Below are 12754 nucleotides of genomic sequence, written 5' to 3'. Positions count from 1 at the left end.
GATATGACCTGTTCTTTTACAATAAGAACACCATCGATCATTTCTCTTAGGTCTAGAAGAGGTACCATCATAAAATTTTGAAAAAGAACTCCTTTGAGAAGAGGCCATACTGCACAGCAAATGGTCAAAGAAAAGCTCCAAGAAGCCACAAAATCACAAACAAATACTAAACAACGTCAGATCTGACCGGAACAGTAACACAGCGGCCGAAACAGTAACACAGTGACCGGAACAAATACCGGAACAAATACCAAACAACGTCAGATCTGGTCGGAGGCAAGAAATTGGTGAAAGAACAAACTCCAAGAAGCCAAGAAATTCTGAAAAAAATACCAAACGATGTCCGATCAAAGTAGAGAGCACAGATCCAGAACCGGCTTGGAGAGACGATCAGAATCGTGGTGGTCCGCGGCCGAGAACCACCGTCACGCGCTGTCACGCGCCGGTGAAGCTGGCGGCGCGTGGGATTCACGCGCAGAGACAAGGGCGGCGCGTGGAGGCGCGTCTGACCTCTGATGGTGCTGGGTTTTTCAGGCGAAGGTCGTCCGGCGAGCGCGATGGTTTCTGTGGCTGTTCGGAGTGAAGAATCCACCGAAAAAAGGTTATAATCGCGATGAACAGGTTTTGTACGGTGGTTCTGTACGTTGATTTTGTGAACGTTTGTTTCTGGTTGTGTAATAGACAAGAAAAAGAAAGAGGAACAGTGAAGCAATGGTCTTCTCGGTCCAAGAGGTCCCCGGAAAAAAATTTCCGGTGGCGGCTGATGGCAGCGAGAGACGTGAAAAAGAATAGAAAGGTTTCGTAGGCGCGGAAGCAGAGCCCTCTGGATCGAGAGCTCTGATACCAACTTGAAAAGGGGTATTCTGATATATTTTAGAATTGTGAAATAATATGATACAAAGAGGTCTCTATTTATAGAGACCAAAAACCCTAATTCTTGACCTAATGGGCTTGGCCCAATACAACAAATACTAATAATAATAAAAGACCTAATATTTACAACATGAAGTGTCTGTTGAGTTTAGTATGCTCTTTTCACTTAAGCCCAATAACTTTAGTGAGAGTGAGCTCAAAGTCCAATGTTAACTCATGAAGCTTAGGGTTGGTTTTGAATTGGGCAGAGTATATAAACTCTCTTTTCTCTCTAGTGCCTCAGAGGGTTACAGACATCAGAAACACAAAGAGGCAGACGTTCATCATCTGAACGGTTGCCCACACGACCACCTGATCCCTCTTGAGTCATAGCCTAGAAGATCAACCGTAGAGCGGAATTACGACCGTTCGTGGTGCGTTGCTGCAGATCGTGAGGCTTGAGGAGGAGAACAGAACGTGAGAAATTGTCACGTTCGCTGCTTCATCTCAGGTAATCAAAGCGGTGTTCTTCATTCCTCATCACATCGGTACGATGCGCTTCCGCGTTTCTGATGATATACTTTCAATTGGTATCAGAGCCGGATTGTGATGGGGATTTAGATCAGCTTTGATTTATTGATTTATTTTTGTGATTTTGAAAATATGGCACCTTTATTCTGTATCTGTTATTTAAATTCATGTTGATTGTTTATAGTTCTTTTTCATAAAAGTTTAAATTTTAATCGGTAAAAATACATTAATCCATGGTTAGGGTCTCTCGTGTATTTCTCGATTTGTAACAAGGAGGCTAATCCCATATGATTAGGTTTCCTCCTTGCTGTTTTTATTTATTTTCGGAATTTCTGTGTATTTTTTCCAATATTTTGTAAAAGTTCAAGATCGAGAAACCGCGAGTAAGATGAGCAGTCAGTACTGTCGGAGACTTTTAGAGGACTTCCCGATCTCGGAACGGGGAGATCTATATATGGTTGGAAAGAGGACGGAAAGACGAACACAAAGGTGGGTAGATCTCCGCCATCGGAGTCTGCACGCTCCTCCACGCGCCTCCACAAGAGGCTGAGAGTGGCCACCACTCTCCGGCAAAGAATGGGAGAGTGAGGGAGCGTCCGGCCACCTTTTTGGGTGGTTCCAGCGGCTGTGCACTCGTCTCTAAGTGGTGGTCTTTTCCCTGGAGTTTCGGCCTGATTTGACTTCGGGTGACGGCGCGGAAGACCTGACGGCTAGGGTTCCTCTTTCGCGTCCTAGGGTTTCTCGCCAAAGGATTGGGTCTTTGGGGTTTTAGGCCCATGAAACCCTAAAGGGGCTTGAGAAAGATATTATGGGCTAGGCGAAAGTTGAATCCCAAAGTTGTATTATTTTATTTTATTTTATTTTATTTTCTTTAAAATAGGAAGGCCATGAATTAAAGTAATTAGGATTTATTATTTAATGCTTTTATTGAATGATATGAATTATATGTGCGATTAACATGATATTTGCGATAACATGTCATATAGGATAGGAAGGTGCCATATTGCTGCATGATCACATGTCATACGTGCATATTTACTATTATGTCATTACCGACTAGTATGATAGTTTATGCGCGTAGTTTTTGATTTTAAATGTTTCGGTAAAATAAAATTATGATTATTATGATTTTGGAAACAAAATCTAGATTAATGGTTATATTAATTTCGAAAATTAATTTAATTATTATGATTTTGGTAAAATCTAAAATAATCAAATTGATTATTTTTGGAGTTTAAAATCAAGACAATTAGTAAGAAAATTTCCTAAGAGAATTCTTTTATTTTGCGAGTAATTTGTGGGTCTACTAAAATGGTCATGTGTTAAACACACGCTGCATACCACAATCATGTATCATGATTGCGTGAAGCACACGCTGCCTATCATGACCGGATTTTAGGACCTTAAATGATTTCAAAATTCAGATAAGCTAAGTGATGCACGTTCATCGGCGCTCTTGCTTACATAGTTTTAGAAATCAAACAAAGGATACTCTCAATTAAATAATTCTTGGAAATTGGAAAATATTGCTTATGTTGAATGGAAGGAGATTTAAATTAAGAAAATAATTTAACCTTCAAGCGCAATATAGGACCATTGATAAAATAATCATGTGAAGTCCCATCGAATAAGCATGATTGGATTTTATTAGACTGGACCTAAATAATTATGGGAGGAGATTTAAATTAAGAAATTAATTTAACCTCCAGACGCATTGTGGGCCTATCAATAAAATAATCATGTGAGGCCCCAATGGATAAGCATGATTGGATTTTATTGGGCCTTAATAATTTCAAAATTTTAATAAAGTATTGTACGACCCATCGTCGATAATACTGAGTTATTAAAGATAATTTTGAAATTAAACAATGAATTCGACAGGGCTTATGAAAATTCTCAAACAAAAATGTTGAATGAGTGAAGGTTTTAAAAATTAGATAATTTTAAAACCTGCGGGCTCCATTTGTGGGTTTATTAGTGAAATAGTTATCGCTGAAGCCCCATCAGATAAGGATAATCAGATTTCACTAGATTAAATCTTAATAATTTCAAAATTTTAGTAAAGTATTGTACGGCCCATCGTCGGCAATGCTTAGACACTAGGGATAATTTTGAAATTAAACAATGGTTAATTACATTCAACTTTGGTAAAATTGTTAACCCTCTCATCGAGGCTCTGGCAATGGCACTGAAGGCCCAAATAACAATTTTGGTTTTTACAAGTGACTTGCTCATCGTAAGCCTTGTAAAGATAAACCGAAGGATTGTTAACAATAAACAAGAGTAGTTATGAGAATCTACTTGCACTTCGTTTGTTTATTGCATTATTTGTTTGTAATTGTGTGCTTTATATGTTTTTCAGAAAATATCTTAGAAATGATTTTGATTCGAAAACCTCTAGATGGTACCAACTATGAATAAGTGAAAAGCAAATTTTTGATATTGTTCTAAAACATGGAAGCTAAAATTTGTCCTGACAATGCGAGGACCATAGCAACCTGCAGAGGATGCGTCTAAGGAAACTAAGATGCATTTCTTAGATTAGGAAAGGGCAGATATGGTAGTTCGCTGTTATATTATTGTCAGTCTTTCCAAATACTTGCAGAAGCAAGTGTACCTGATTAAGAGTGGAGTAGAAATACTTCAGACTCTTAATGACATGTTTGCTGAGTCGAGCAGCTCTGCTAGACAGAATGCAGTCGGTGCAGGTTTTGCTAAGAGTCTTGTTAAATCCAAAGGGAAAAACCCAAGGGTGGTAACAAGAACAAAATGACTTGGTTATCAGTTGTCAAACCAGTTGCTATGAAGAAGCCGCAAGGCAAGTTCTTCAAGTGCAGACTGAAGGGATACTGAAAGAAAAATTGCCCAGAGGTGATGAAAAGAACCAAACACGGGCATATCAAGGCCTGATCAGTGAATGAATTATTGATTCAGGAATCACTGATTATGTTTGTTACTCTTTGTAGTAGTTCAAACATGGCATACCTGTCAACAATGGACATATATATTTTAAGCTTGAAAATGGGAACTTGTGTCTGCATTTGCAGTAGGACAAGTTATTTATAAGACTATGGTTTTGGGTGACTGTTTATTTGTTCCAGATTTCAAGAGGAATTCAATTTTTGTTAGTTGTTTTGGTTAAAACATGGTTTGACAATGCAATTGATTCCTCAGTTACATTTCGAAGTTCATCTTCGTCTTGTTTTGTTCTAGTACATTGTTTAAATAGTCTTTATTACCTATGTCTATACCCTCTTAAATTTGTTATGTCGAATGGAAAAGGTAATGAACAAGAACATTCACCAAAGAAATAAAAGTTTCAAATGAAACATAAATTTGGCCTTTGTGATTGAGTCACATTATCTCAAGTAGGAAACTTGTTTTAGTTAAAAGAGGGACTGAAAGTTCAAGAATCTTTTAACTAACAGCTACACGTTAGTCCTATTTGGAAGGTAAAATGGCCAAGCAATCCTACAAGGGCCAAAAAGGTTTGTGCAACTATTCAACTAAAACTGGTACATACTAATGTATGTGGACCAATTAGCGTTCAGACCAGAAGAGGTGATGAGTACTTCATTATATGAATGTTTACTCTGGATTTGGACAGATGAACCAAATGCGCCATAAGTCTAAAGTTTTTGGAAATTTCCAAGAGGTTTAGTCTGAGGCAGAAAAGCATGTAGGTGTTCAAATCAAAAATAATTTTGTCTGACTAAAGTGTTGGCTACCTGTCTGGTAAGTTCAGGTCTTACCTGATTTAAGAGGGGATAGTTTTCGTAACCGTCAACTCTAAGAACGCGTTAGTTGAATGAAGTTGCAGCATGCGAAAATCAAACATTTCTAGACTTGGTGAAGATCATGTTCAGTTATTCATCTTTGTCAATGTTGTTCAAGGGAGATGCCTAAGAGAAGGAAATGTACCTTCTTAACTTGATTCCGTCAAAGTTTGTTGTAAAGACACCTAAAGAATTATGGAAAGGGTGCAAGCCCAGATCAAACCATATTCGGATTTAGGGTGCTATGGCACACGTCATACAACAGAAGTCAAATAAGATGGAATCTTGTATGGAAGAGTGCATATCTTTTGGCTACCCTAAGAGAACTAGAGATGATTTCTTATTTAGTCTTAAGGACAAGATAATCTAAGTGAGCACTCACATGATTTTCTTAAAGGAGGATGAGATAAGAAATTATAAGCTCTTAAGTTAGGTTATTCTTGATGAGATTTATCTCAGATCAAGAATTTCTAGAATCTCTAGAAGCTTCATCCACTATTCTCTTGATTGTTCAAGAGGGGATAGATATATCTCTAAGTGAACAAATAAGAGAACCATGATTGGAAATTCAACATGATAATATATAAGTGAAACTAGTAGAAATATTAGTATCACATATAAAGGAACAATATCAAGGATAATGTAAAGGAACAATATCAAGGATAAGCGGATCCTCAAGAAATTGAAGATCCATCATTTGACCCACTCTTTGTTTTACATATAAATACACAAGATCTAGTGCAGTACATTCGTAGTGGGAGAGAACCTTGTTAACTCTCAAGTTGTCTCTTGTTGAGTGATATTGATCCTACTAGTTACGATGATGCACTAGAAGATGTTATTGATCAAGTGTTGCTCAAGCTATGAACAATGAGATGAAATATTTGTATTTCAACTCCGTTCGGTCCTAGTAAAGACACTAAGAGGGGTAAAACCCACAAGGTGCATGTGGACATAAAAGGCAAAGAGAGGATGGACAAGAAGGTGAAAACCTTCAAAGCTAGCTTGGAGGCAATTTTTGCCAGACGTCATGCTTGAGTCTATCCAGATTCTCTTAGTTGCTATAAGTCTCAATTATGAGATTTCATTTTGGGAGTTGGATGTCAGGATATCTACATACATCAACCAAAAGGGTTTATAGCAAATGGGTAGGAACACACGGTATGTAAGTTGTGAAAGTCTATTTCATAGACTTAAGCAAGCATCCAGTCTTGAAACATCAGTTTTGATCAGGTTATCAAAATTTTGATTTTGAGAGAACCTTGATGAATAATGTGTATTTGTATGTAAAGGATCCAATGGAAGACAGTAGTTTTTCTGGTACTTTATGTAGATGATATGCTCCTTATTGGAAACAATGTAGAGGTAATATCAAGCATAAAGAGTTGGCTAAGTTAGTGTTTTGGTATGGAAGTACTGTGGAAGCCAATTATATTCTTGGTATAAAACTCTTATGAGGCCGGAAGAATAAGTTGTTGGCATCACCTCAGGCTACTTACATTGACAAAACTCTTGCCAAAATTCAACATGAGAATTCTAAGGGAAGAATTATAAATTCTCAGATGTGGAATTCATCTTCCTAAGGAGTAACCAAAGACTCCTGAGAAGGAAGAATGCATGAGCAGGATATCTTATGCTTTGGAAAAGGTAGACTCATGCATATCATGTTGGGCGCTAAACCAGACATCTATCACGCAGTTGGAGTAGTGAGATAGTACCATTTTGAACCTAGAGGAATACTAGATTATTGTTAAGCATGTACTCAAGTATCTTTGGAGAATGAGAGATTATATGCTGGTATATTCTAGTGGGAGTCTTGAAAAGCCGAGTTTTCAAAAATTCAGTTATTTCAAGTGGATATTGACTCAAGAAAATCAACATCGAGCTATGAGTTTTTCACTAAACTCAGATAGCATTAGAGGTAGATCTTGCAGACCCAGTTACTAAGAGTTTGCCTGAACTTGTGTTCGAGAGGCATGTTACTTCTTTGGGTCTTAGGAGGATCCCAGACTTGCATTAAGCAAGTGAGAGTTATTGGTTTCATTGTGCTCTTGGAGTAAGACGATGAAACAATAAAATCATTTTCTGAATTTCATAAGTAAGGTTTTATTTATTTATTTTTCACATTATTTACAAACATCAAGGTCCAAATCAAATTGTGGAGTATATGATCATATGGATACGTTCATGGAGGACATGATCATAGGTTCTCACAATTTATTTAGCGCCGAATTAGATAATCTTTCAAAGATTATCAGGAGCCTTGATGAGTGACAGATGGTAGATCCCCAGGCTAGCTTGAGACAAAGGATGAGTTGTATAATCAGATGATGATGACTTATGGGCTACATAGTCTTGGGTTTATGAACTCAAGTTTGTGTCCAAAAGAGCAAGTGGAAGATTGTTGGGTTTAGTATGCTCTTTTCACTTAAGCCCAATAGCTTTAGTGAGAGTGAGCCCAAAGTCCAATGTTAACCCATGAAGCTTAGGGTTAGTTTTGGATTGGGCAGAGTATATAAACTCTCTTTTCTCTCAAGTGCCTCAGAGGGTTACAGACATCAGAAACACAAAGAGGCAGACGTTCATCATCTGAACGGTTGCCCACACGACCACCTGATCCCCCTTGAGTCATAGCCTGGAAGATCAACCGTAGAGCGGAATTACGACCGTTCGTGGTGCGTTGCTGCAGATCGTGAGGCTTGAGGAGGAGAACAGAACGTGAGAAATTGTCACGCTCGCTGCTTCATCTCAGGTAATCAAAGCGGTGTTCTTCATTCCTCATCACATCGGTACGATGCGCTTCCGCATTTCTGATAATATACCTTCAGTCTCACTATTTGTATTAACTAATGATTGTCCTAACCCATGGACGGGCACAATTGGGAGTGAATTGTGCCCCAAGGATCGGGTGGTGTATTCGATCTTTGACAAATATTTTTTGAAGTCAGAGGAGATATTCTTATACTCTAAGGGTGTGTTTGTTATGCGGATTTTATTTAGTAACCTGGGAAAGCAAGGGGGGAAAGATTTTATACCACGTTTGGTACTAAAAAATGCACTGGTTTTCCGGGTTAAAATATTACCCGTTTTTTTCTTTTGTTTGAATAATTTCGTACGGCTCTAGAAAGGTGATGTCCTTCGAATATGTGGGATACATTTTTGCCAGAGAAAGTGAAAATAAAACCGAAGAAAAGGACCAAAATAACCTTGTGATCATACGTTTTCATCAGAAATGAAAATGGTGAAGTGACTTGGTCCGTTTCGTGAATATGACATATTGATCCGTCCATGAGCTCTGCTCTTAACTGAGGACGAAGAACGTTGTAGCTACCTTCCTTATTGGTATTTGTCTTCCCGAATGAGGTTTGCATGTGTATTTTGTAGATTGTCCATGTCGTGGGTTTGTGGTTCTGTATTTTGTAAATGCATGTGTAATATGGTTTCCGTTTTGCAGTTCGTTCTTGCTGAGCAATCCGTGCAGTGACTTCTATTTGTTGGTGGGGTTATTTTGGTAAAATAACCTCACATTCCCACTAATATTTCATAACCAACCAAACACAAACTCAGTAAAATTAATCATATTTTTCTGGGAAAATATGGGTATACCAAACGGCTTTTTAGCAATATTTCAGTAAAATATATTTCCAACTACATTCCGGTAATAATTATTTTCCAGGTAAAATAAAATTTCTCCTGTACCAAACGCCCCCTAAGGGTTTGTTTGGAGTACCTGATAAAGAAGATAGGATATGATAATTTATTATATCCTACTTTTATTTCTTGTTTGGTGGGTCAATAAGATGTGATTAACTTATTCTATTGTCTCATTTTATCCTATCCAATACATGATTTCTTATCCTATGGAGGCTGGGTTATAATTCAATAGGATATGATACCAATATTGGATACCCAATATATCCTCACGCTATCTAATATATCTCCACGCTACCCAATATATTTGTATTTATTGCATTATATTTTGTTTTTTCTTTCTTCTTTCTTCTTCTACATAATCTTATTATATTGTTAATCAAGTGCTCATCAAACACAACACATGATATAGACTTATCAGCCCCATATCATATCTTACCTTTATCCTATCGTGTCCACCAAACAAGCCTGAGTCTTTATTGGAGGACTAGTTTCATCTTCACCTGCATCAATGAGGAGGTAGTTTTAATGGTTGTACTCCAAAGTAAAGTTAGCGAAGGAGGTTGAATGAATGAACATATTAAAAATAACTGTTCTAGAAATTTGAGGATCCAATATTGGGAATGGAATACTGTTTATGTATAGAGTGCTCTTGTATAAAAGTCCACCAATGGGTTTAATGCGTTTTATCCTCTACATAAAGGGATACATTGAACGTCAAATATGGAATGCTTTGAATGCGAGAGGTGCAGTTGACCTTGAATTTGACCCCTAACATAGTTGACCTTGATTAGATAAAAGGGTAGAAAAAGAAAAGAAAGAAAGAAAGAAGAAAAATCCATCCGTATCAATTTTGATAGAAGTTCATATGCATGTATTCTATATCAGGGGTTCGGGAATTTCCTGAAACACACAAAGTGCATGTATTCTATAGAGTTCATATGCATCCCATTGCCAAAGGATGTATTTTCAAGTTCCAATTCAAGCAATGAGAATAGAAAATATGTGGAGGCAAAGAGAAGATTACCAAGAGCCTGTTTGGATGGGCTTTTTTTTTTTTCAAAAACTGTTTTATTTAAGAAAAAAAAACTCTTTTCGAAAAAAGTCTGTTTGCATACTTGCTTTTAAAAAAAGCAGAAGTCATAAAAAAAAAGTCAAAAACTTACTTTTTTTGGAAGCTAAAAATTTTAACTTTTAAAAAAACAGAAGTTAAAAGTCAAATATTTTTTTCAAAAATCAAATATTTTTTTAAAAATTTAAATAGCTATAACTTTATAAAAAGTACTCTTAAAATAAAGAAGTGATAAAAAAAAATTTCTTAAAAAATTAATACAAACGAACATTTTTATTTTTTTGGTTTTATGGAGATGCTGATATTGAAATATGTGCTTAGTGATGGGGCTCACAATCACAATTCACACATATGTCAGACCCAAACTCCAATATACTACGACTTTGGATAAATCTTTTTGTGAAAAAATGAGAAAAAGAGAGGAGAAAGGTATGTGCTGTGATGGTGTAGACAGTTCTCCACCAAACAAGCTATTTGTGGGACTATTTGATAGTTGCATTTCTCCGCATGGCGTTAATTGGAATAGGTGCCCTACCATCCACTCTAGTCTTTTAACCCGCAGGGTTTTGCACCTTTCTTCACCATCCATGTTCATTTTTTTTTTTTTTTTTTTGACTAACTTATGTACGTAACATAAAGGAACTTCTTTTATGTATATTCAACCATAAAATGCATATAAGGGTAACTGTTACGATACGATAGATCGAGATGTTCAATCAAAGATTGATATTTTAATATTGGATTTGTTTACTCTCTCTCAAGTACTTATACGGGAGATATCCTAAAGATCAGTGGATCACTATGCACATTAATACATACGACATAGTCAATGTGTGAGGTGTGTGCACAGTGATAAGTTAAGAGAGAGGGTTTAGAGTGTATACCTTATTGGTTTAACCCCTTATTTATAGATGAGTTACTTGACAGGAGTGAATTTCTGGACCTCTTAGGGGTATTGAGGGTCCAATTGTTCAAGGGGTGGGAGTGCCCAAGGCCTTATCTCCACATTAGTTACTCATACAACCAATGTAGGACTATATATCTCAACACGCCCCCTTACACGAGAGTCCATTGAGCTTGAAGAGTGGACAATGCAACAGGCCCAGCCTACCTGTGCTAAGAAACGCTACAAGAGAAAGTGGGGGGCGGCGAGACTCGGATACCATTATTGCCGTAGTAGGATTAATATAATTAAAAAATATTTCTTTAATTTCTTCTTAGCTATTAGCTCTATTTGGACATTTTAGAATGTGAGCATTTGTCAGGTCCATAACAGTAACTTATATTTACAAACTTAACGGGATTTTTATTTTCAACTGCTTAATTAAAATTTACTCGCACAAAAGAGAAAAAATATGTGTTCATAATCATGTCAAAACTTTATGATATTATTTAACCAAACCATCATTTCTATGTGATATTGATTTTTCTATGTCCCGGTTGGCTTGACGCAACCTATCTCCTATCATCGTGGCATGATGTCATACTTTTTTTCCTTGTAGTTTTTATTTTGTGGGGTTTGTAGAGATATGCATGGGCTTTTGTAGGCCCAATGTTCGAAATATTTAGTGCCAAGCGTTACTATAGCCAGGTGTTGGCAAATTATTATCCACATAATATAGGAAAATATTTTTGAATACTCTGTACCATTTTTATTAAATATAGCAAAAAAAATAATCCATTTACATTAATCTTACCTTTATGATTATTGGCTTCCGTATTTTTTTTTTCCGGTAAGAATTATATGATCTTGTAAGTACTATCATAAGAACAGTCTCATCATTTCATCGAATAACGAGAATTTTACCACATGTATGGATGCATCATTCATTCTGAATAATCTTCAAGGAGCAGTAGAAAATGTCAAGGAGCACATTAAAACGGATCATAATATTGGTTAATCTTATTTATATCACAGTTCTTGGCCATCCCATTAATTACAAATTGATTCTCGAAAGACTCAAAACATTTCAGATATAGATAAATAACATTAGCATTTTTATTTTCTAATATAGATAACTAACATTGGTTATTTAATTTATTTATTTTTGCCGAACTTACTGTTATAGCTATGTTGTTACTTCACTTGTCTTGTCTAGGAGTCCAGAATGGTCCCAGAATGACTTGAAGAGAAAGGCCTTTCATAGGGATCAGAATTCTGATATTAAATCTTTGGCAGGTGATACAACCTTTCTGACTAGACCTTATAGCTCCTTAAGTAAAATAACACTCACCGGTTCTGGCTCATACTTGGGACACACTTTCACGTAGGACCACAATCCGGTCCAAATCATAAGAGTTTCTCCAGCAGCAGCCAGGGTGGGACCATAACTCGTGGCTGCTCCTGCTCCGTTTGATTGAGATCAGACTGTGATCCGTGGCTGTGTGTCTGAGTCCTTTTGGCTTTGCCAGCTGCTATAGTTAATTGGTTATGGACCATGCTATGGGCAGATATTGTGTTTTTGGTCTGATTTGATAGACGTAGTGTGGTCCTCTAAAAAGGATCAATAATCATAAGGTAGAAGGAAAGTGTATTTGTTTCTGCCTTGTTTGTCAGTGTCATAGCTGCCCTTGTACAACAACTTAGTATTAGTCGTATAGCACTAATTCTCCCCCTACAAACTTGTGAGGTGAGTCCAAATCCAATTGATATTCCACCCTTTTTCTGTATCTCTTTCTCTGCCCTCTCTTTGTCCTTTTTCTTTTTTAGCAGAATATGCTCATGTTTGGGAGAGTATATACAAAAAAAAAAAAAGAGGTGGCTTTCGCATAGGGTTGTATTGTATCTCTAGTTGGCCATTACAATTATAACCTAATCGTCTGTCCATTGTGCTAGTGGGTTCAAATGCCCAACTGACAAACGGGTCTGGCT

This window comes from Gastrolobium bilobum, unplaced genomic scaffold (genome assembly GCF_033153095.1).
Source record: "Gastrolobium bilobum isolate Gb01-03AN ecotype WA unplaced genomic scaffold, APGP_CSIRO_Gbil_v1 utg755, whole genome shotgun sequence".
NCBI classification, from domain to species: Eukaryota; Viridiplantae; Streptophyta; class Magnoliopsida; order Fabales; family Fabaceae; genus Gastrolobium; species Gastrolobium bilobum.
The sequence above is the reverse complement of the archived record's forward strand: the minus strand, read 5'-3'. Positions refer to the sequence as shown.